This window comes from Schistocerca gregaria, chromosome 4 (genome assembly GCF_023897955.1).
Source record: "Schistocerca gregaria isolate iqSchGreg1 chromosome 4, iqSchGreg1.2, whole genome shotgun sequence".
In the NCBI taxonomy this organism is placed as follows: domain Eukaryota; kingdom Metazoa; phylum Arthropoda; class Insecta; order Orthoptera; family Acrididae; genus Schistocerca; species Schistocerca gregaria.
The window spans coordinates 165,685,494-165,711,476 of NC_064923.1; positions in this window are offsets into that span (position 1 = coordinate 165,685,494).

The following is a 25,983-nucleotide window of genomic DNA, read 5'->3' on the forward strand; positions in this document are numbered from 1 at the left end:
TGGGACTTAACATCTTTGGTCATCAGTCCCCTAGAACTTAGAACTACTTAAACCTAACTAACCTAAGGACATCACACACATCCATGCCCAAGGCAGGATTCGAACCTGCGACAGTAGCAGTCGCGCGGTTCCGGACTGCGCGCCTAGAACCGCGAGACCACCGCGGCCGGCTGTGTTTATTCATTTCAAATAAAACCGGGAGACTAAACTGTATGCTTTGATACTAAACGGTTTGCTTTGACAACGTCGTTATATTTATCGCTCAAATAAATGAGTGGTAATAATTGAATAATATAATTTTATCTCCCCGTAACCTTTCCTTGAATGACGCTGTCCTGTGACACCTCTTTCTCTCTCTCTCTCTCTCTCTCTCTTTCGCTCTCTCTCTCTCTCTCTCTCTCTCTCTCTTTCCCTTTTGAAGCTCTTTCTGTAGCTTAGTTGTGTGAAAACTCCATGTTCTTCTCAGGAATATCGCAGTGGAATGTCAATGAGATGATAAAAATCAGATGAAGGAATAATTCTGGATTAAGATTTGTGTTCCTATTTGTAGGAAACATTTCGAGATCGTATGCTAATACCGGAGGTGACGGCGACTTCATATTTGTTTTTATGGCTGGGGTAATACGTTCGTGAGTCCAGATATTCAGGGCGTTTTTAACGGTGGGTTGTCTCCAGATGTAGTAACTTCAGGAATGTTCTGAAGGAGTGTTGTCAAATTTCACACCTGACTGATGTACGGTGTAAATTATTTCGCCAGATGACTTTGGTTCTGTAGTAATTATTATATGAAATAATAAGGGAGACCGGGAAGAACACTCTGTCCAACGCCTAGTGTAAATTTCAAAAAGCCTCAATGATAAAAAAAAATACCCAAAACTAAAACCTATTTTTCAAAATTTTTTAAATACAATTAGCAAATCAAGAAAAAAATGTTTGTTTGTTATATTAATAAACTAGAAAAGTGTCTTAAAGTCCGTTCCATCCCTTACGCGAGACGGAATGTGTTGAATCGTACTATCGATACAACCACCGAAGGAGATTATACTCATCGACACATTCAACTGTTTATAGAAAGTTAAGGTTGGTTGGTTGGTTGGTTTGGGGAAGGAGACCAGACAGCGTGGTCATCGGTCTCATCGGGTTAGGGAAGGATGGGGAAGGATGTCGGCCGTGCCCTTTCAGAGGAACCATCCCGGCAATTGCCTGGAGAGATTTAGAGAAATCACGGAAAATCTAAATCAGGATGGCCGGACGAGGGATTGAACCGTCGAACCCCCCCCCCCCCCCCCCTGCCCAAATTTAAGGGAAACACTATGAGGGGAGAAATAGAAGAACACTGAAACACTGATAGTGATAAGTGACAGGAACACAAAATGTACTGACAAATATTCAACTTAGTCCGAATCGGCTCAGGCAGCCGATCATGAAGTTCAACCACTTTTCCAGAAGCTAAGGTTGACTAGTAAACATGTCTTGTCTGGCTACCGGGCGAGGTGGCGCAATGGTTAGCACACTGGACTCGCATTCGGGAGGACGACGATTCAATCCCGTCTCCGGCCATCCTGATTTAGGTTTTCCGTGATTTCCCTAAATCGTTTCAGGCAAATGCCGGGATGGTTCCTTTGAAAGGGCACGGCCGATTTCCTTACCAATCCGAGCTTTGCGCTCCGTCTGTAATGACCTCGTTGTCAACGGGACGTTAAACACTAACCACCACCACCACCTTGTCTGGCTAGAACGTTCACTGAAGGCGGGCTGATGTAAACTCGATAGAAGGAGACGATGCGGTACGAAGTACACAAGTAGACGGTGGTCTTCTTTGTTGTTTGAACTGACTTGAAACTGTCTGCTCTACTATGAAGCCGGTGCAATTCACTTCTCTGGCCGTGCGGTTCTAGCCGCGCGAGCGCTATGGTCACAGGTTCGAATCCTGCCTCGGGCATGGATGTGTGTGGTGTCCTTAGGTTGGTTAGGATTAAATAGTTCTATGTTCTAGGGGACTGATGACCTCAGCAGTTAATTCCCATAGGGCTCAGAGTCATTTGACCCATTTTATTTGAACTTCTCTGGCGGCGCGACCATTGTCACTTCTTGGTGTCGCAATCGCTGGGCTATACGCCGTCTTTGAACTGAGTCTTCGACCAGTCGACGCCTGTGGTGGTGCGAGCTGTCCTTGCGACACCACGGAATGGACCATTTTTTCTTCTTTTCATTTCTTCTACGACAGATCTTACAATTAGGCAGGGCTTCATCGTCCTCGCTGATCTTACAAATAGGCCTGGCTTCATAGTCCTTGCTGCCAGATTACGAGTTACAATCCCACTGCTTGTGCTGCTGACTTACAGTCGAACCCTCGTTGAAGCACAGTACAATTTTTTCCAATATATACATGCTTCATTTTTGTCGCCTTGGGATGTTTACTTTTCGTAGCGACAATTTCTTTTCTTTCGTCTGGTTATTATATGAGCGAAGACCCTTCCCTTCTCTATTCACAACCTTCTTCCCTTTGCGAGGTAGCAACCTGATCATTGCAACTTTCTTTTAGGCCATTTAGCTTACAGGGGTTTCTGGTCACATAGTACAGCTCATTCTTGTAGGGGGGCGATGTAAGAATAGCTTTCTTTTCACTCGTTTGTGCGCTGTTGTAACTGTGGGTACTTATGAAACATTTTAGTGCTAGAAGTAGGAAAGCTTAACCCTTGGAGTTATTGTTAGTGTATCGGGCCCAAAAAACATTCAGCTCTAGGTTCCAGCTCAGTAGTTATTACTCTGGCACTAGGCGCATTAGGGGCTAGATTTGATGGCCGATTAGCTGAGGGATTGTCGGTGGTAGTGGTGGCTTCTTCAATAAGAATGAGTCGTCACAGCTGGCAGAAAATCATCGCCTGAGAAGACATTGAAACTCTTTGGCCTAATATCTGCTTGCTCGAATCCTTTCACTGCAGTTCTCATGTTCGCAGCATAGACAAAAGCTTTCACAAACAAGGATGTGATTAGGCACCAAGTGACAATTTCCTCTGGGCTGGATCTTATCCACGGTCTCACTTATGTAATCATTATACAAAAGCAAAAAAATGCTACACCCAGGGGCTGAAATTTATGCGAGCTATGTGGCGGAAACCATAGTAAAATAGTACTACTTCTCCGGGCTAGTTCGATCACCTCCAAGTATTTTCTATGAGAGGTATGACCTTCATGGAGCAGCACAAGAGGATTATCTGTCTTTGCATTATGAAAGTCGATGACTTTGTGGAACTAGCGTAATAATATGTTGTTATCATACTTACTACTTTGTAACCAGTGAGATATCTCCCAATACCAGCGTGAGCAACATGTCTTAAGAACTTGAGCCATTTGAATATATTAGTTTCCCATCAGTAAAACAGGAACACATGATACCGGTCTTGAAACCCATGCAGCTGACGTTGACAGTGAAAGAGGCCTGTTTTCATCCACTTCTTAGAGCCAGGGTGAATACTGCGGAGGTTGACTTTCCCAGTGTTTCTAAACGATGCTTCTTCCTAAAACAAAATTTCCCGTATGTGTATGCCGCATCACATTGTACTTTTCGCAGATGACTTTCGAAGGAATGTAATCAATTTGGGAAGTCATTGCCATGAAACTGTAGATGAACCTAAGTGTAAGGAGCATAAGATACCTAGGACTGTAGTGTTTGCAGAATACTCGTTTGGTTAATGCCAATCATCCTTTCGAGATGCCTCGTAATGATATTTCTATTGTGTAGCTGGCCGTTGTGGCCGAGTGGTTCTAGGCGCTTCAGTCTAGAACCGCGCTGCCACTACGGTCGCAGGTTCAAATCTTGCCCCGGGCATGGATGTGTGTGATGTCCTTAGTTTAGTTAGGTTTAAGTAGTTCTAAGTCTAGGGGACTGATGACCTCAGATGTCAAGTCCCATAGTGATCAGAGTCATTTGAACCAATTTTACTGCGTGTTACTGCTGCCAAAATGTTAGTTTCACATCTTTCATGAGTTATTCTTCTTTTTCCTTGGCATATTTTATTTTGTAAAATTTTAGTTTCTAGAATTTTCTCTATATTGTCTGTAAAGAGACATATTAAATACTTGGTGCGATCTGAATACTATTCAGCATGCAACCGCGCCATTGCTCTGGTAGTTTGGCTACATTCGCGATAAGCAGTTGTCAGATTTTCGACTCTCGTATGCACTATGAATGTGTCAGTAGTTTCAAGAGCAACAGCAGAACACACAGATATTGGCTTCAGGCGCAGAGGTAAACAGAAGCAACATATCTGGTTTAGGCGCTCGCTTAGATTTGGTATAATATGGCTGAATATGGCTGACATTTGTGGAACCTCTTCTCCTGACGGCGGGAAGATTTGCGGCGCTGCTATCGTGATGGTATTTGATTCAGTCCCATACATGTTATGTCGTAGGAATAAGTACGTAGTTCCATTACAGAAGACAATGTCGATGTCTTAATAAGGCGACTATAAACATCATGAGCTTGGCTATATATTCCGCTACACGTTGAGACAAACAGCACTCTGACATAATATTTGATTGTAGTGCCTCATCCTGTTTACATCCCCAGAGCGGTTTTAGACATGTCTTGTGGGACAAATCCAGGATAGAAATCCGTTTCTGTAAAGGACATTGAACGGCGCTACAGAAGTCGAAGTTAATGGCACCAGTGCGTGCTACTATGTCTCCCCTTCGGTAACAAATGTGGATTGGTACGCCTACGGACCGTACGTGTAACATCTTAAATGTTTCTTATTGAGTGATCGCGAATTGAGTGATCGAGAATTGCTTGCCTCGATCGCCAATGGAAAAATGGTTCAAATGGCTCCGAGCACTATGGGACATAACTTCTGAGGCCATCAGTCCCCTATAACTTAGAACTACTTACACCTAAGGACATCACACACATCCATGCCCGAGGCAGGATTCGAACCTGCGACCGTAGCGGTCGCGCGGTCCCAGACTGTAGCGCTTAGAACCGCTCGGCCACTCCGGCCGGCCGCCAATGGAAAAGATGGAGCTAGCTGCTGCTACTCGTCTCCAGTGAATTGGACGGGGTGTCGCTGCAGTGAATTGCTTTTTTTCCTCCTGGAATCCTCTGAAGTCTCCAATAGTTTTCGGTGTAAAGGAAAAAAGTAAGATCCACAGCGAAAAGCCGTGTACGTAAACGCCGTCCAGCCGGGCAACAGAGTATTAATTTGTAGGACACAAGGCCTTTCTGCACAATAACTGAGCTAGTTCTCCAGTGCCGATTGCGGCTATAAAACACGGCCCAATGAATAGCAGACAAAACTGCGGGACGCTCGAACTATGGTCTGTCAGGGTAGAAAGTTGTGGCCCAGTGGCAGGTGCAGGCACCTGTAACTTCGACACTGTGTAGTGTCATTGGATAACATTTACCGGACACAGGTATCTGTCGTCGATTGCTTCCTCCTGACACCCACTACACCATTTGTATTTTGTAAACTCACTCATCAAAAGTTATATAGTACTTCCCATTGACCTAGAGTCACGAAATTAGGCGAGAAGCAAGGTTTCACAGTATCAATGAAGGAATGCATCCAAAAACTGTTAAACTGTAATCATATCGCATGAATTTTCCATTAGAACTTGCATTAATCATCCGTCAAAAGACTGACAAAGAAATATAACTACATGTCAAAATAAAACGTAAGTTGTAGTCATGTTTGGTAAAGAAGTAAATCTCTACATGTATAAACTTAGGTGTCCTGCTCTCTTCTTTTTGTACGTCCAGCCTAGTCCCAGCCACTACAATAGAGATTTTGATATGGTCCGGCATTTTCTGGGACCGATTTGTTACCAGTATCGATATCGATAAGAGGCAGAGATCTTGGAGGTTCTCGATTCCGGGGATAGATGGCATACCTGCATATATAATTAAGCTGGGAGGGAGATGACGTGTGATGATCACCATATATTATTAAGTGTGCGAGTGCTACTCATAGTTGGTCAATTGTTTTTTATGTTTAGAATAGACTGATTAGGGTTACTGTAGTAATTGGTGATTCGTTTTAGAGTTTACTGGGAATTGCTTGGCATGGCGTTGAAATATTCATATAGAGACTGAAGTTCACACGTTTATCTGTGTTTGGTTCCAATTAAATTAGTTTTTGAATGGGATCCGTGTGGAGCAAATACAACTTTTTCTTCTTATTGTCGACAAATTTTTAGGTGAAAGTACAGTATGGTTATTGTTTTTTTTTTATTTATGTTGAACATCAGTAAGCAAAGAAATTTCATTTTTAAAGAAAATTCTTTTTCAAGTATGTGTTGTAATCACAAGCTCTGGCTTTCGTGGTTTTCTTTATTTGCATTTCATCTATTCATCTTTCACTGTTTGTCATCTTCATTCACAGGGTACATAATGAAGTTATTTACATCGAATTTACAACTAGGGCAGGCATGGTTAATATTATATTATTCTACTGGCTGTTACCGTAAGATCGTGCAAAAATTTAGCAGGACCAAGGGGATGCTCCACTGAACAAATTGAGGAAGGGAACCAGGAGTTGGAGAAGCCAGTGTGTAGAGCTAATAGGAATAAAATCACATTATTGTGTGCTTTTACATTAGTTACAGTTAACTGCAAATACCAGCACTGACACAGTGAACGTAGCATTTGTGATATATCTTAGAAAATGTGCTCAAACTGACGGCCATCAAGCTCAAAGTTAGCATGATATCGGTGGATAAGATTCTGACGCACCCTCACAAATATCCCAGGTGTGTTTCGAATCACATCACAGGCGCTACAATTCTGGCAAATATTTCCATTTTCGTATACACTGGGTTCTCATACACAAGCGATTTTAGATAGTCCCATAGGAAGCGAACAAGGGGATTCACGTCAGGTGACCTCGCAGACCTAGGAGTACGACCTCCCTTCCAGTCCAGCGTCCAGGAAATACAGCACTGAAACGGTTGCGGACATAAACACTAAAGCGAGACGGTGCACCGTCATATTATTTCGTATTTACATTGTCCCATGAGAGAACGTGCTATGAGTGAACGATACAACAGAACCTGTAGGAGGACGTCCTAGCAATCAGACTCGTCTTCCTTGTTGCCTTGCAGGAAATAAAGAGTTTACATGTAAATAAACAGCACAGTGCGTGTAAACTTGTACGCATGTTAGTTGTAAGTAAACTGTAAAACGGAAATGCTAGACAAAGCGGTAGACTAGTTTACTTCTACATTTCCTTTATTTCCTTACATTGGCTTCTCCAACCACAGATTCCCTACCTCAAATTGTTCAGTGGAGCATTGTTTATCTTCTCTTACATTTTTGCACGCTCTTACGATATGTGTATATGTGTGTGTGTGTGTGTGCGTTGAGATATGTGTCTGACATTCTATCGAGAATCAACTTCATTTGTACACAACCAGGGACACAAGACTGAACTGCAGCAGCAAGATGAAGATTTAGTTTTGTCATAAACATGGCTTCAAGAGGTTGTAAATCGAAGTGCAAGTAGCCCTTGTGATAATATTAATTGCCGTGCGGAATTAGCCGAGTGGTGTAGGGCGCTGCAGTCATTGACTGTGTAGCTGGTTCCAGCGGAGGTTCGAGTCCTCCCTCGGGTATGGGTGTGTGTGTTTGTCCTTAGGATAATTTAGGTTAAGTAGTGTGTAAGCTTAGGGACTGATGACCTTAGTAGTTAAGTCCCATAAGGTTTCACACACATTTGAACATTATGGTTCAATAAATGGCTCTGAGCACTCTGGGACTTAACATCGGAGGTCATCAGTCCCCTAGAACTTAAAACTACTCAAATCTATCTAACCTAAGGACAGCACACACATCCATGCCCGAGGCAGGACTCGAACCTGCTACCGTAGCGGTCGCGCGGTTCCAGATTGAAGCGCATAGAACTGCTCGGCCACATCGGCCGGCTTGAACATTTTGATAATATTAATCGATACGGAAATAGAGCTAAAACCATTTTAAGCGTGATGAACAATTACTCTCATTAGGGTTTTGACATGGTTTTGAAGACGCATTACCATTCTGATTTCATAAAAGGTAAAAATGTTCTTCACATGACGACAAGATGGCTTGTGCTGATCAGCATATGCAACGACAGTGGAGATGTAAACATGTTCCAGTAGCTCACTCTATGAACAGCTCTAAGCTCTAACGTCTCTACTTGTAAGGCAGAGTGGTGCTGGAGTGGTAGGGCGGGAAAAGGTGGGGTTAGGGGGGGGGGGAGCGGTTGGGGAAAGGGGGGGGGGGGGAGTGCAGGTAACGAAGTGGATATCGTTACCGTATGTGGGTCATGTCTCGACAATCTTCAAATGTACAATGACATCCCAAATAATATAGGCTTCTTTTAATGACTGATTAAAGTTCATGGGTGCAGTTACAGATAAAATTTCTATTCGCATTGTTAGCATGATAAAACAACGAGTTTCCGGAATCACAGGACGCATTTCTCATTCGGTATATAGCTCGATCTCGTCAGGAAATTAGGAGATGAATTTACTCGCAGATGATTTTATTTATTTCCACTACTAATTTAAATTCCAATCCCCCAATGATAACAAATGCTGACTCATTTCCAGGTGATTTGATTTCTTCACTTAATTCATCGGATATTAATCTGGACCACCAGTAGACGCTCCAGCCTTCATGGTGGGCGGCAGATGCCTGCGTTTCGAGAACCTCTACATTAGGCTTTCACATTATTTCGAGATATATACTGTAAATAATTATTCTTCTACGCTGTTGCTCTGCTTTATGAATTTTATAAAGTAACATTTCCTCCATAGTCTATAAAGTACCCTAAATGTGGACTCGGTGGGCGCCTGGAAAATTTCACTACCAACTGAGATATAAAAGTGAGTGGTAAGCCAACGCGATTGACTATCTCTCACTTAGATACATCGCATGCAAGCGAGTAGAATGTACCTAGAACCAAATGAGAACCTGCAGAGCAATGAATTCACATCAAGCAAGGACGGCATGAAGACTTTTGCATAAGCAGAATAGAAGTTTGGAATAGGAACGGTATAAACTGCAGAAATGGGCAGCGTAGATATTAAAATTCTCTCGACGATTTAGGGCGCGGAACAAGCAAAATTACTGGCGTAACAAGTAACATAATACAAAACAGAATAGTATCAGCTTATAACAATTTTAAGTAAACTAAGTAAAATCAAATACGAAACTGATCACAGTGAATACACCGATCATGTGAACACTATAGATAAATGTAAATCAACGGTGAATACGGCAATGGAACTAATAGGGTAAGTCTGAGAGATTTGGACCATTTTCATACAGTATGAAATATGTGTGTTTCTCAACTCTTTCTGGCTAGTGGCGGCATGCTCGTATACCGTGCCATATAAACTTAAGTGCAACAAATTATTGAGGCTCTGCCACTTAATAATACCAGGGATATTATCAAATGAAAATGTGTATCAGTGGTCCATCTCATCCATAGGTGGTCCATCTCACTCATAGGTCGATGGGTGAGATGGACCAGTGTCATGGGAGAGATCGACCATATAAAATCCTGTACATAAAAAAGTGAACTAAATTTGAATTTTTTTTTGCGACATATTGTAGTGAATACTGAATTATATTATCAAATATTTTAATCAAAAACAATTTTATTAGTTGTTTATAAATCTTGGTTGAATAGCAGCATTTCTAGTGAGTTGTTAGTTTTGTTCAAGCATTAACCTGTCTTCCTCTCACCACAACAATTAGAGTGCTGGCCCATTGTTGATCATCATTAACTGCCAACAAACTGAATCCCATCTCAATTTTTATTAATTTCGTAACAGACTTTTGTAAAATACTTTACCACAGTCAACACATTCATCCTCATTTCAATCAACAAAGATATGTTTGTAATATTTTACAACGTCTGTACCTGGTGAAAACGATGAGATATTTGTAATGTCTTTGTTATTTAGCTTTTTCTGTTTGTGTTTCTAAAAAAAATGGCTCTGAGCACTATGGGACTTAACAGCTATGGTCATCAGTCCTCTGGAACTTAGAACTACTTAAACCTAACTAACCTAAGGACAACACACAACACCCAGCCATCATGAGGCAGAGAAAATCCTTGACCCCGCCGGGAATCGAACCCGGAAACCCGGGTTTGTGTTTCTATTCATTAGTGTTTCCCTTTGGTGATATTATGCCCTTTTTCTGTTTCCTTTCTTACCCATTTTTTTACAGGTCCGATACTTTCACCAGAGTGAAGCACCTTGGATACAGTTGCTTGCTTCGTCCTAAAAATCATGCTTTTATCACTAGAAAGAACACATGATATTCATTCCTATATTTTGGTCTCTGTTGGTTTATGAGAAATCAGTTTTGAGGTGGAAACCTTGAAAGTCTTAGGTTTAGTAGAAGTGGAGTTCAACGTTGTCAGTGAAGAAATGTGACATGCGCAGGTAACTGTAGTCTTTTGGTGTGCATGGGATTAGCAGGTCTTTTGGTGAGCTGATGGTTGGCTAATGATTAGATGACCTGTGTGTGGGATTCTGCTTTACCACTTGTTACTACAGACATATCTTCTGACAAATGAGCGTGACGCTGTGGCCATCTTCAATGGGATTATTACACAAGCCTTGCAGGAAATTTTTCTTATACTCCATCTCTCTCTCGCACGAAAAAACAAGTGGTCCATCTCCCCCAAATAGCAACAGTGCATTTCTCATGATTGGCTGGGAGAGATGGCACAGCCCGATTTCTGTCTGTAAACCAGCGAACTCATTGGCCGTTTTAGGATAGCTTCATTCGTACAAATTTGTCAAGCTCTCAATGAAAAACTTACATTAATTCTATGCAAACCAAGCCTTACCAATAAAATTGTGTACACACAATAAAACTTTTCCGCATACCTGAGATTCCTTGCAAGTATCGGGAGCTCCTGTAGGACCTAGTTTTGGTGAAATACGCCAATGGTTAGTCTCACCCAGTGCTCCAACTCTCCCGGTCTTACCATGTGTAGGTAAACATTCTGTTATACCATTCCTCATGTAGTGACATCACATAAGCTTCATTTAGGGGACAAAAAGGTGAATTTCGTACACCACATCGATTGAAATGGATATAAATTGCAAAATACTTCAATTTGTCATTTGATGAAAATATGCTAGTAGAATGTGTGACAGAAGGGATTACGGAAGCTGTACTCGCCACAGATTATTTCGGCCAATTCCATGTATTGGAAGTCTGCCCTAATAAAGGCCATCTTTCCGAAGCGTACAAAATGTCACGTGATAGGTGGACTTAAGGAGCACGAGTTCGCTATCTAGCACATAGCGTACTTATTCGGACGCTAAACGAAAAATTGGTTATGTTTTCATTTATTGGGGAAAAGCGCCTAACTGAAATATAAGCGTTGGAGTAACTAATACGAGTTGTAATGTCGGAAAGCGTGCAAGTTACATTGGAGAAATTGGATGATCAAGCGGGAATCCGTACCTGAAGCTACTGAGTTTTCATTTGAAACTGAGGAAAAGATTGAAGAAGGCCGATAAGAGCAATAGGGTACAGAGCTTCGTAACGTTCGTATGAGGCATCATCGACTGCTTTCATTGATTATTTCCTCGGCTGTCGGAAGTACGATTTAATAATTATAAGTGAAAAGTATAAATATTTGTACGTTCTACAGTTACAACCTATTTAATTAGCTGACTTTCAGCTTACCTGACCATCTACAACCATGGTTAACAAAGACACAACGTTACAGATGGACTACACAGAAAAATACACGTGGACAAAGAAGTGTAAAACAGAGAAAATATTCGTATCCAATATTCTGAAAAATGCTGTTTCGCTATATCAATGACGACCTCAGTGCTTCAAGCCCACGAGGTGGGGTGGGGAGCAACTTTGATATCCTAAATGGGAACATCCCATTTATATCGTAAATCCTTATTCTACCGTAAAACGTATGTCAAATTTGTATATAACATTTTTGTCGTTGCACGTTAGACGGCATTGAGGTCGTCAAAAAACTCGATATAGAGTTCGAAAACAGTATTAACTTGATAAAAATTCATCGGGTCCGAAAATATATAAAACGATTCAGGGTTTCGCAGTTTCTCCGTGTAGTTCTTTTGACACATTCATTTATTCGTTGATTATCTAAATGGGTCTCATTATGTTCACATCGTCCCTCTTTTGTTAAATACGTTTCTTCATAATCTGACTTTATTATTAATTAGAACGCACGCAATTACGATAGAGGAAGAAACTGAAAAGATTTACTTTTACCGAGAAAGTGGCGTGATTGCCTACAGCGGCGCATTTACGTGTAGGCCCATAGGGTACGGGCCTGGGGGCGGTACCTTAAGCGGGCGGCATTATTTGCTCTGCACTTATTTTAACCTTTTACGTTTGAAAATAATTGCGCTTACAAACAACAAAATATTTTAATGTTGTTAAACAACTTTCTAGTTTGAATAAGCCTTAAGAAGGAAATTCGAAGATACAGGCTTGCAAATATACATAGTTTACTTGGTGACTGAATGGTAGATTTACATTGGGTTTCTGTCTGGTATCATCTTCATGATTGTTCTAAATACTTTGAAGTAAGCTGTCAGAAGGCAGTCTAGAATACAATGTACGTAACTTTATTATGCTTAGAACATTGTCAACTTAACCCTACCATAATTTCCCCGTGAAAATACCGGGACTGCCGAAAATCTGTGACAAAGTAATCAGCAATGCATGGGGGCTTCATTACATTCTTAAATGCTGTAATAAGTGTGGGTCTCAGTATGAAAAATCCTACTCTAAAATTGCTTGTAGAATTTACGGGCAAGTATCAAGTCAACCTTCTATTACTGTAATTAAAGTGAGAGCTCTGTGTTCTTCAGTATTTAAGCCTTGATTTAATGACACCCGATTAACAAACCACATTGATACTGGGACGGTTTCATATTTTTAAACACATATTTATGCAAAAAGAACACAAGCAGAATATCTAATAAAGTTTGAAATACACTTGACAACAGTTTAAATTTTCTTTAATTTATTTACTGAGTTACTTATTTGGCGAAAAAAGAGGAAGAAACCAACTTTCGTTTGTCTCATATATTGTACTGCAGCCTGCACGATTTCAAAGTTCCAATTCCGTGCCATAGAACAGTGCTTGACATTCCAAATTTTATATTAAACTTCTGAACTAACGTAAGCTCATTTTCTTCTAGGAAAGGTTATTTTTAATTTATACTGGAACAAAAGGTGCATTTCCGTGTAGACATAACAGTAGAGCTCACACAAATGGCAGCACATCGCATGAACTGCCGACACGACCACTTAAACCTTATAGTCTGTCGTCTCTGCCCACAGAAACCGCTAAAATGTTATCAGAATAAGTGGGATAATGTATCGATCCAGCACACCTCACTCCCAGAAATTGGAAAAAATGTTTACTTTAAAAAATTAGAAACACAATGTCGAGAATATTCAGAACATATTTGCGTCCCAGCTAAAACTGGCAACTCGTGAAACAGAATTAAAAAAAGGGACTGTCCCGTTTTCTTTACGAGACGAATTCCAGCCAGCAGGGGTGCTTCTACTTTTTACTGACAATGCGATAAATAGGCGACAGTGATGTTAAAGTATTTTGCAATGTCTTTCTTTCATAGCACAGTTACGTCGAGTAATCCGACTTGGTCAGTGTGGTGTGCGTACTGTAAGGACATCGGTACACAAACCTTCAGATTACTTGACTTGTCGCTCTAACGAAGTAGGCGAGTGTCAGCAAAATGTCTCGTGGTCTTATCGTGGCGTGTTTATCTTGTGACCTTAGGTCAGACGATAGAAATGCCACTTGCACGCTTAGAGTAGCAGATTGACGGTGAGCAACTTTAAACAGAACTTGATTAATTTTCACACACATTTGTTAAAATATTAAAAAGGCATAGATATTACGTAACTTGATTCTGGATGCTGTTTACAACTGACAATCTGAAGTTCCTTTGGTCTTGGTACGTTAACCTTGTTCTCACATATCTCTGATACTTGACCAAGTGACTATACATTTTTCTTTATGGCTATGTACAGGAATATGGTAATCTTGTTAGGCGCAGACTGAAACTTGACTACAGACAACTGCTGACTAATGCAGACTGACGAATCGGAGGTCTGTACACTAGTTATAATAACTCGCACGTTCAGGTATCACTGCGCGAGTGTGATCAGTGAGGAGAAAAGGTCCTACGTTAACAGCAATCTCATTGGCTGCATTAAGTATTAAAACGCGATTCGGCGGAAGCAGAATTTGGTCAGTCTCTTAGAGAGCTCCATCTCGTAGTGCGGAGACGGACGAACGCTGCGCCTGCGCTGTTGTGCTTAGCGGGGCGCGCTCTAGTGGGAAAGTTGTGTACGCGCTGGCTACGCGGAACTATGTACACAACAGTCAGTTCATCGCTCCGTCATTAAAGAAAACATCTTTGTGCTCGTATACCGTGTTTAAAGTAAAACGCTTTGTGCTGTTGTGCGGTGCAGTACGATTGGAAACAGATGCAGTCTTTCTTTCCATTCACAATTTTTATTCTTTTATTTTGACTGTTAGGTGACAAAGTGCCTCAACACGAATAACAGTGAAAAAAGCAAACGTGCAAAATTAAGTGGGGGCTGCATCTCGGAAATTAACAAAGGAAAGGCGAGAACGAGACGCCAATGTGCTAAAAAGCTTGTCAGAGTAGATAAATTTTTCGCAAAAATGTTACTGGTTCGACTTCGAGTTCAAATAGTACAGATGATATTTCGGGCACTGCAGCTCCTGTAAAATTAGCAAATCAGAGGAAACAAAAGTTAAAAATTAAGAAAGGCAAATTTTTCCTGATTTCGAGTGTCACGAAAAACGAAGTGTGGAGTCAGCCGTTACAAAAATTAAGAATCTCGTTAGTGCTGATCTTACAGAGTGGTGTGTCAATGAATCAACAGTCAACATTCTCTTACTACGTGGAATTAATTAAAATTTGTAATGGTGATTTTTCCAATTCAAGAAGGTCAAAAGGCAATAAAACTAGATATTTGAAGAAATTAGTATTTTACCAAACTTTTAATGGTGAAACAACTTTGAGTGATTTTCTAGTAAACTCCTGTAGCACCGGTGTTGTCGTTTGTGCACCATGTAAACTGGTCGGAGGTAAAGCCGCGATTGCTACTAATGGTACTGCAGATTGGAAAAAATCTTCTAATATTCTATCTCATAATGAGAATTCACTGGATCACAGAAATTCTGTTATCACACTTAACAAGAAAAAAGTCACTTGGAACAATTGATAACCATTTCGAGTCATATGTTGAGACAGAAAAAATGTACTCGCGCAGTGTGTTGAAAAGAGTGTTTACAATAGTGATGAAGCTAACAAGTCGTAGACTTCCCCTACGTGGACAATTTGAAAGATTCCATTCATTAAATAATGGGTAATTTATGATATCTCTTGAACTTATAGCCGAGTTTGATCCTTTTCTCGGAAAGATTCCATTCATTAAATAATGGTCAGTTTATGATATCTCTTGAACTTATAGCTGAGTTTGATCCTTTTCTCGCAGAGCACAATGATCGATATGGATATCCAGGGTAGGGACATACAATTTATCTTTCTTCGACAAACTGTGATGAAATAATTGAGCTTCTTTCTGAACGAATAAAAAGATTAATTATAAGTAAAACGAAACAGGCTAAATATGTCTCTATAACAGTAGATTTACTGCGGACATTTCACATATTGATCAATTATCTTTTATATGAAGCTGAAATGAGTAGAGAACCTGTTAAAAGTTTCCTTCTGTTTTTACTAAACAGGGGACCCAAGTCCGAAAACTTAGCTGAGGCGGTACTAAACTTCTGTCTATAAATTCATTGTTATTACTGACTGTAGAGATCAATCATATGACAACGCAAGTAATATGTCAAGAACCTACGCTGATTTGCAGGCACGATTAAAGAACTGTATCCCAGAGCGAATTATGTGCCGTGTACAGCACATTCTTTGAATTTAGTCGGCACTAGTGCTGCAGACTGTTGTCGGGAAGCATGTACATTTTTCAATGTAGTACAAAACCGTTACATGTTTTTCTCTTCTTCTACACAGCGCTGGGATAAACGTCTTTCTTTCATGAAACCAAGAAGCAAAACGGTAAAAAGTTAATTAATAACACAATGGCCAGCAAGAGAGGAAGCGTGTGTAAGTTTACATGAAAACAGGAAGGGCGATATCAATGCCTGCACAAATATTTACTGTAATAAGTTTGAAAAACCACTTGTGCGAGATGAGGCTTCAGCTCTACTGAATGAACTCAGTTGACTAGAACCAGTATTGGTTATGACAATTTGGAAAGACACACTCCAGAGATTTAATAGTGTAAATCTGAAGTTGCAAAGTGTAAATATTGACTACTAAAATAGTACATGAACATATGAATCACTTGTAGGATTTTTTGCATGTGTTCTTGGCATGTTCGCCTATTATTGAATAAATCAATGGAGACTGTGACTGATATAGACTATGAGTACACTTATAAACGGTCACGAAAATGCAAACTTGTGTTCTTTTTTCCATTTCCAGGAGTGTACTTAGAAGATCTGCGATTATCTGTTTGGATATCTGTCTATTATATGATCAGTCGGGGTGAACAGACAGTGGTTTTATTCACTTAGTTATTTAGTAGTAGCTTCTTTTCTGCTTTTGTTTATGTATGTGATATTTTCTTATAAAATTCCTTAGCGCGCTTACATTCTGCAAACGTTGAGTGGCTTGTCCTATATTTGCATGATACGATAGACTGTCAGCCGAGTGTCGAATGTTTCGCTAGTTTGATGTACATACGTTCCATTACATGTGTTATATTACAGTTGCTGTATTCCTATCTCTAGTGGATTTGTATGCATTTTGTTATTTCTGCAACGTTCTTCTGGACTGAATGAGATGTGTATGCCTTATCTTTGAAAATGTTTGCGATTTGACCAGTGACGTTCTTCTAGTATTTAATTGTTTATCATCCGTTAACGTCTTTCTTAATTTCACGTATTCTTTGTGTCATTTTTGTTCTCTCACTGTGCATATTTGCTTGTGTGGGATTTTTTTTACGTAGGTTCAACATGGCCCTGAGCACTATGGGACTTCTGAAGTCGTCAGTCTTCTAGAACTCAGAACTAGTTAAACCTAACTAACCTAAGGACATCACACACATCCATGCCCGAGGCAGGATTCGAACCTGCGACCGCAGCGGTCGCGCTGTTCGAGACTGCAGCGCCTAGAACCGCTCGTTCACTCCGGCCGGCTGTTATGTTGATGTTGGGGCTGTGTGTGTGTATTGTGTTCACTGTCGTATCTGTTAAATTTTTTGATGCCTTTCGTGGCTAGATTACAGTTGCGCTCATTGCTTGTAGCTCTTGGTGTGATGCTCACTAGTTCTTTCTGGCAGTTTTCTGTGCTTAGTGGTACTGTGTTGAATCTATAAAACATTTAGCGGAGTGCTGCTTGTTTCCGTGAGTACGGATGATTTGAAATCTGATATAAGATAGTCGTGGATTTTTGGTAAATTTCAAAGCTATGTTAATTGTTATATTTTCAACAAATATTGTAAGAACCTTATGTGGTTCCCATGTTCTCATTACAATTTGAGTTTTATCTTTTTGTATATTCTGTTAATATTTGCATGCGAGCCGCTTAATAGCGCTATGTTTCGAGAACAGTATGACGATGAGACAAACTGCAAGCTCTTCCACGTGAGACAAAGCACTTGATTTAAAATTAATGATTTGGGTACTTATCTGTAAGTAGCTTTCAATTTTATTATATAATATCCATGAAGTGTTTTCATTGAATAAACTATAGGTGAAAACCAAAAATATTATATAATAATTCATAATAAGAACTGAAGATGCCTTTTAAAAAAGGCGAAACGTGACTTGGTGCGTATGTTAAATAAGAATTTAATATGGAGCAGTTAAAAAGCGTTTGTGTGGCTAGCAACTGCAATTTATGGACAGTTGCTGTCGAAACGGCCATTGTAAGACATTTGTTGTTCGTTGTTACGTATTTTTCACTGTCTATGTTTTTTGAATATTCTACAGAACCACATTCCTGATTTCTTGAGGTTTCTGGTGACCCACATTTCATTTACACACAATGATATGTTGTGAGCCATTTCAAATGGTTCAAATGGCTCTGAGCACTATGGGACTTAACTCCTGAGTTCATCAGTCCCCTAGAACTTATAACTACTTAAACCTAACTAACCTAAGGACATCACACACATCCATGCCTGAGGCAGGATTCGAACCTGCGACCGTAGTGGTCACGCGGTTCCAGACTGTAGCGCCTAGAACCGCTCGGCCACAGTGGCCGGTGTGTCCCAGTTCTTTCAAGAAACTATCAATACGTCTTACTAGCCGCATATATTTTATTTTGGGTAGAATCGCCATCTATGGATTACCTGGTACGCCATTGTTCTTCATCTGTAAATGGCGGGTCAATGTCTGGGGCCACAGATTTTGCATGACACACATGCTGTTTTTTTGTTGTGGGAATGCTGCAGGTGAAACACCCTCGCTACCGTTCGTTGCTCTCACTGTTTGCTCTGACAGCCAATGTGTTACCTGCTGTGCGAAAATTGTTCGTTGCCACAGGGGTCCTCTGAAAATGGAGTGTGTGTGACAGCATTGAAGCAAGAGTGGCAGGGAGGGAGGAGTGGCTACATTTTGTACTTGCGTGACGCAGTTGTTGGGTGGCACCGTGGGAATTAGAGGGAATTGTGCGTAGATCACTAGATAGCAAATCTTCTCGTAAACCGTTCGATTGCCTAGGTAACGTTGTGACCATTGTGTCTTACTAATAGGGGCAATAATTTACATACATCTCACATTTTGTGGACTAACTAATGCTGAAGTAAAGTAGAGGTAAGATGACACGTCCTTTACTGAAACAGACGCTAAGCAATGAGCATATCGTAATTATACATTGAAGAACCTACTTTACCAGCATTTCAGAACAGAATTAATAATACTCTGCAACAAGATTTTGGTCAAAGGAATAGTTACGAATGGACCTCTGGCCTAAGACAGGATCCATTTTGATTGTCGGAGTCAGATTTCTAGGCATGCTGCTCTCTCTTTTATTAGATGACTGTAAATGCTGCGCATCAGTTATTCGTCTGTGGCTTAACTTAATGAATCTGCAGGTGGAGCTGTTGATAACTAACCCAAACAGGTACGAAGAACCACCATGTACGACCTTCACAGTGGAAATCTGTTTCTATTAATTGTAAGATTCCAACACTGCCAACGAATCATGCTGGAATACAATCCAGTCGGGCGGTGAGTTGTTCGTTGCCTTTTGTGTATCAGTATCAGAAGCTGTGAGAACATTTCTTGAAAGTTACTGGTACTTGTCCTAAGCTCCTGAATATTAATGTTTAATATTAATTGAAGAATCTGCTAATACTGCAAATTCCCTTTGTTTTACCAGCGCATAGCCAACTCTGAAATCTGAAAAGCCCTGAAATATATTCTTTTCTAAAACAGTGTAATGAACTTTATTTCTGAAGTGGGCAATTAGAAGAACAATTACTTTCCAACCCCGACATTCCAGACAAGTTGTTTAAGAGTTGAACATGAACTTTAGTGTAATAAGATTACCGTATGAACAATTGCACATCATGGATTGTGAACTCTCATACTATCAAAAAGTTGGTATCACTGTGGCTACAAATAAAAGTGCAGGACTACCTTTCTCCAATATTTAATATACCTTCAGGCCTGTATGTCACAATTCAGAACTGCTGGTACCAGTGCCTGCCGATAGTTTGGTAATGTGTGAATATAGTGCTAAGCACTCACAGAGAAATAGAATGCTATCCAGACCCAAACCTTAGAGCTTCCTATGAAGAAAACGGGCTACTGTACATATTTTATCTCAAACGGATCTCGGATCTCGGGGACAGTGTTCAAATGTTTCATATTCACTTTGTTTTATCCATGAGTTGGACTGTACGAAAAAAAGCAACACAGTTTCAGAAAAGGTGATCTCCTTGGTATGAAAAACAGCCTCAACAATAAGCCAGTTATATAAGTTATGAACTACTGCAACTACTTTTGAAACATCAGTGTATATGCAGGGGTAATTTATTCACAGCCTTTCCTATTCAAAAATCAACTACTGCATTATATTTTATATAAGTTATCATAATTAACTGGCAAATATGCGAACGTAACTTTCACTACACTTCCTCATAATAAATTACTGTTATTATAGGTATGCTTTTTACTATCTCTCACGGACTCACGTTGCCAGTCACAGTAATCCAACTGTTGCACTGTTTCTTTCCGTTTGTATGTAGAAGGGACTTGTTCAACTTTAACAGTTGTGAAATAGTACATTTATTTTTATTTTCCTATTGCACATCTAATGTTTTCTGTAAAACCGTAAAAGATTATCTGTGCAAATACAATAAAATGCGACGAAGGCTGTCCGTTCTGCCATTTTTTAGACATGTAGGTAACTGGTCGGTTCCAAGCGTCCAAACGACCTTTTTACGACCTACAAATTTTTATCCGTCCATAATTAAGCTGAGTCAGGTCAAAATCTTTGCAAATGTAATGGACTAAACATTATATGCATTTATGTTTGTGGTGTAAGTTCCCTAGACCCAGTAAATGAAGTACAGTGTAAGAGAAGGAGTACTAACAGGACTGTAAATTAGGGAAGTGACTTGAGAAGAACAGTTTACGAGAATATAAAGAGATCTTAGCATACTTGTCATTCTGAGGTGACTGCCACAATTATTTAGGAAATTATAATGCTAAGAACTATCACGATATCACATATGGACAACAGAGATCTTACTGCTCAGCTGAATGTAACATGTCACTTCAATTACATTTCTCGGTTGTTGTTTTGATTTTTTCCCATATACCACATGCAGTGTAGTGAACAACACGGAGGACAGGTCCACCAGTGATGTCTTCAAATTGGTGAGCATTATTACGATAAGTAGAGGGCTGCGACGGTGTCTGAGCACCACTGGAGCATTACAGAGAGACAAAGTTGAGGCCATATATCTCGGGATATTAGGGAAGAAATAATGTTAGGTAGATTTATTCACTATTCTTTAGTTTTATAATGTTCAAATTGTTCTTTTTCTCATGGCCTAACAATGTTTTTCTTTTCGCTTTAATTTGGGATTCACGTAGCAAGAGTGTTTAAATTAGCCTGGCATGACGTAAAAAATGCGTTCATACCGCAGAGAAAACATTAAATATGAATTGAGTAGAGGATTTTTCTCCAAGTATGTGTCCTACTGTCAAGATTTGAAACATCTATTTTTGTGTTTTGTACCATTCTGAAACACCTGTAACCAGCTTAAGATAACCTAAATTCATATGTTTTATCATTACTCAACAGTTTCCTTGCTTTGTGTAAAGTGTACTAATAATCCTGCAGTTGCGCAACATTAAACCTGCTCTCCCCCACCCCCCTCTCAGCCTCCCACACAATAACACATATATTTGATGTATCACTCATTTTATAAGTTGCAGGCCGTATTTTATGTACGTGAAACGTCAGCTAAAACAAAAATGAAGTAAAATATTTTTTTCAACAGCTGCGCACCTAATATACATTAATTCATCGAAAGGTCTCCTTCAGAGCTCATGTTTTTCGCACTACACATTTGCTATTTATTGATCACTTCATAATCACATTTCTGGAACATAGGATATGTAGTACAGGAGCAAATATCCCACTTACCCGAACATTCTTCGCTGCGATTTCTGAATACACTTATTGCATCACTCATTCACTCTTGCATCTCGTTATTTCCTATTTATATATCCGATAAACTAAACATATTCAAATTTTGTAGTCTAAGTAGCCGAGAAAGTACCATTTGTAGTGTTGTAAGTAAATTTCTTTCGATCCTTGATTACAGGACAATACGCTGCAATTTTTTAAAGGTAGGGAGATATAATCACCACCGGATCCATGCACGAGTTAGATGATGTAACACATTTACATTGAAATAAAGAGGTGAGACAACGATTTCATATATCTTACACCCTTTATGGAAAAAATCATGGTGATCACCTTAAAGGGGTACCCAAAACGTTACAAAATAAGGAAAAGTAATGTGTTGGCGTTTTAATTGACGATGTAGCTCAGTAGCTATGAATGTTGTAAGACGGCTGATTTTCAGTCACCGCACTCTATAATTTTTTATATCATTCTTGTCTTTTGTAAGACTTCTTGGTATCCGAATGGGACGAAAATCTTGTAAGTAGACTGTTTAGGTTTTTATGTTGGTAACGTCACGTAGCGCTCTGTATGAAAATCACTGACTGTGATGTCTGCAGTCTGTGGCTGGTAGCATTGTCAGAATTTGCTATTGTAGTGTTGGGCAGATTGCTGTTAATAGCGCGTAGCGTTGCGCAGTTGGAGGTGAGCCGCCAGCAGTGGTGGATGTGGGGAGAGAGCTGGCGGAGTTTTCAGAGCGCACGATATGGACGTGTGTCCATCAGAAAGAGTAAATTTGTAATATTGTATGTCATGAACTGATTTACATATGATGACTTTGGAACATTATTAAGGAAAATACATTGTTCTGTATCAAAATCTTGCATTTGCCTACTGCGCTAATCAGTAGTTAGTGCCTTCAGCTGTTAGAATCCTTTATTTAGCTGGCAGTAGTGGCGCTCTCTGTATTGCAGTAGTTCGAGTAACGAAGTTTTTTGTGAGGAAAGTGATTCATTAAAAGGTATAGGTTATTGTTAGTCAGGGCCATTCTTTTGTAGGGATAATTGAAGGTCAGACTGCGTTGCGCTAAAAATGTTGTGTGTCAGTTTAGTGATGATCAGAATAAGTAAAGAGAGAAATGTATGACGACGTTCACTTTTGCTCAGCTGTTTGAAATTCAAATAACGTAAGGGGTTTACCAGCACAGTAATTCACTAATTTTTCCGAGGGGACGTTTCATATGACGACCCTTAGCCGAGGATACCTCACTGGTATCTTCTGATTTTTTTCTTGTAGTTTGTGTAATTAGTGTATACTCCATTCACCGAAACTTAGACGTACCGTAAACACGGCAAGGCGCGTGATCACAGTGCTGCCGTCGAGGGGTGTACAAGGCAGGGGCGACAGAAATTAAAAATTGAAAGTCGTGTTTTTTATAATTTGGCACCTGAACATGATGAAGTGATCAGACAACTACGTTCCGACACCTTTTTTACATTACATTACAATTTATTGTCACTGAAAAAGATAAATATTTAATCTTTCAGGAAAAGTTGTTTTTTCGCGTTACTCTATATTTATCACGCCATACCTCCTAAACTGTGCGTCGCACAGCAAAATAATTTTATAATTGCCTTCAGTACTATATGGTGACGACGTCTGCAAATTTTCTGCCCAATAGAGTCAGTAATAGTGAAGTAATAAATTACAATCTCACATCTGATGCAGAACTTTCGCCAAATTATCACCGAAATATAGTAAGTGACAAACTTTTCCCCTTTAAACTTTTTTTGTGGCGGTGTAAGAGAGAAAAGTTTCAGAAAGGTTTGAATTTAATTTTGTAGTATGTTAGAATGCGATGGTGCAACCGTTGGTCCTTTATGAGTGATGCATTGTGCGGTTCGCAGACGCGGCACTCAGTCAGTGTGGCTGTCTCAGTTGCAGGTGTGAGCTCGTTAGTGGGTGTTGTACAGCGGCGATTTCAGGATATCTAAAGTTCATATGTAAAGACGCTTGAAAGACTAGTTGTTGATTATTAGAGTAAGTATATGTGTTTGTAGTGACGCTGAGCATTCATTGTTTATGTGAGGATCCAATAGCATCGCATGGTTTCTTATTTTATATATTCACTTATTTCATTAGCATCACATACGGCTGTCCTCATTACGTCATCTACGGATTCAGCGAGCGAGGTCGACGTGTCAGTTCTGAGTTCACCAAAGAAGTGAACAAAGAAGAAATCATTACGTTCTTATGAGAAGAACATGGTGCTTAATGTGTATAAAACGGAACTGTTACATCCGGAGCAGTCGATGAGTGACATTGTTTCGAAAACAGCTGAAGCTACAGATGTTGGACGCTCTTCAGTGCATCGCGTGATAAGTGAGTACAAGGCCACACACTCTTTGAAGTCTCCCAAGAAAGGAAAATTACGACAGAAACTTTCTGAAAGTGTTGCTGACTTACAAAGGTGATACGAAGCAAAGTACGAGAATTTTTTGCCAACAAGTGCTTACAGTCGTGAACGAAGATGCAGATCTGGGCAATTTTGAAAGAACTACATTTTATAAGTTATTGAGAGAAATGAATTTCAAATATGTCCGGTGTGGGCGCGACAGCATGCTAATAGACAGGGATTACATCATTTCATGGAGGCGGCGTTATCTTATAGCCATTAATCGGTTGAGAGATGAAGGCAGACCCATTTACTATTTAGACGAGACGTGGGTGAACGCAGGACATACCCGAAGATACGTCAGGGTAGATGACACTATAAATTCCTCAAAACAAGCGTTTCTGTCTGGATTACCCACCGGAAGCAAGGGCCTATCAGGCAAAGGGAAACGTCTGATTATCGCACCCTTTGGCAGCAAAGCAGGGTTCGTTGAAGGATGTTTGTGGACTTTAGAATCCAAGAAAAGTGGAGATTGTCATGAGGTAGGGTGTCCATTACATTTTCATTGAAAAAGGGGACATTAAAAATAAATTAGAGAATAGCCTGGTACAATGAAGAAAAAAACCGGAACATAATTATTGTATTGACTAAATTTAATACACATACAAGTTTACCTTTCCAACGTGCACTCAGATGATCCCAACTCACTTTTTACAATTATTCTGCCACACTATCACCGTACTTTTCACTTTTATGTACTTTATCAAGAAGTGCATTTTCGTTTGGAGTTGTATCATAAAAGTCAGTACACAATACACCATTTACGTGTGTTTTGACAATGAGCAAGGCCCTCACTGTTTCAACTTTCATTCTGGTTTTTTATTCATATACCACAAAGAGTTCACTAACGGAAACATACGTTCCATAGTAGGACTGGCACAGCAATTGCCAGACTAAACTCCACCAAATGAATCATGTTTTTCATGATAATGTTTTTACTTTTGAAATAATCAAATATTTTACAACACGTTGCACTAACACTTTCTTTGCCTCCTTCTTCACCTTTTATGAAGTTCTGTGCACATGAAAATTCATCGAAAAGTTCTTCTTCATCAACAGGAAAATTTGGTACAATACTTTTAACAAAAAGAACAGTCCTGAATACCCTTCCACTGTAGCTGCTCCTTTTCAGAATTAACTCAGTCAAATGCTTTAAAAGGTGTGAGAAATGGTAAACACCATTCTTTAATATACTCAATGCAAGAGTCATAGAACATGTCAGCATAAATATGAAATTTTTCTAGAGAAATTTCGCCCTCTTCTTCCAGCTTTCTTACAGACTCATGTACAAAGGATGTGAGAAACCTTTCGGATTTTCTACATTGTAATTTGCGCAATAACTTGTTTATTTCTTGATATACGTCCACTATTGTGATTTCCTTTTTAGCAATATGTTTAATTGTTGTGGAGAAAGGTTTTAGCTGCCCAACAAGAAAATGTAGAAGAACAATAGACACAGGGTTATCAGAGAATTGTTTAAGGATAACAGGACACTTATCGCTACAATGTCTCTACAATTCTTTCTAATGCTGGTAGCAGATAATAGCCACCTTGTCTTGGTGTGCCCAAGTACAGTTTTGTATTCAGTTTCAGTAAACTTACAGAATGACTTCAGAGATTCAACCCTTACTGTATATATGTGGAAATGCTGGTACATTTTCTTTACAGTTAACTGGCAGTCGATGGTTAGGCGATCTGAGGCAGTTTGTAAGAAATTGTGTACCACATATGCTGGACTGCCAACACCTACTATGGTTAGGCGATCTGAGGCAGTTTGTAAGGAA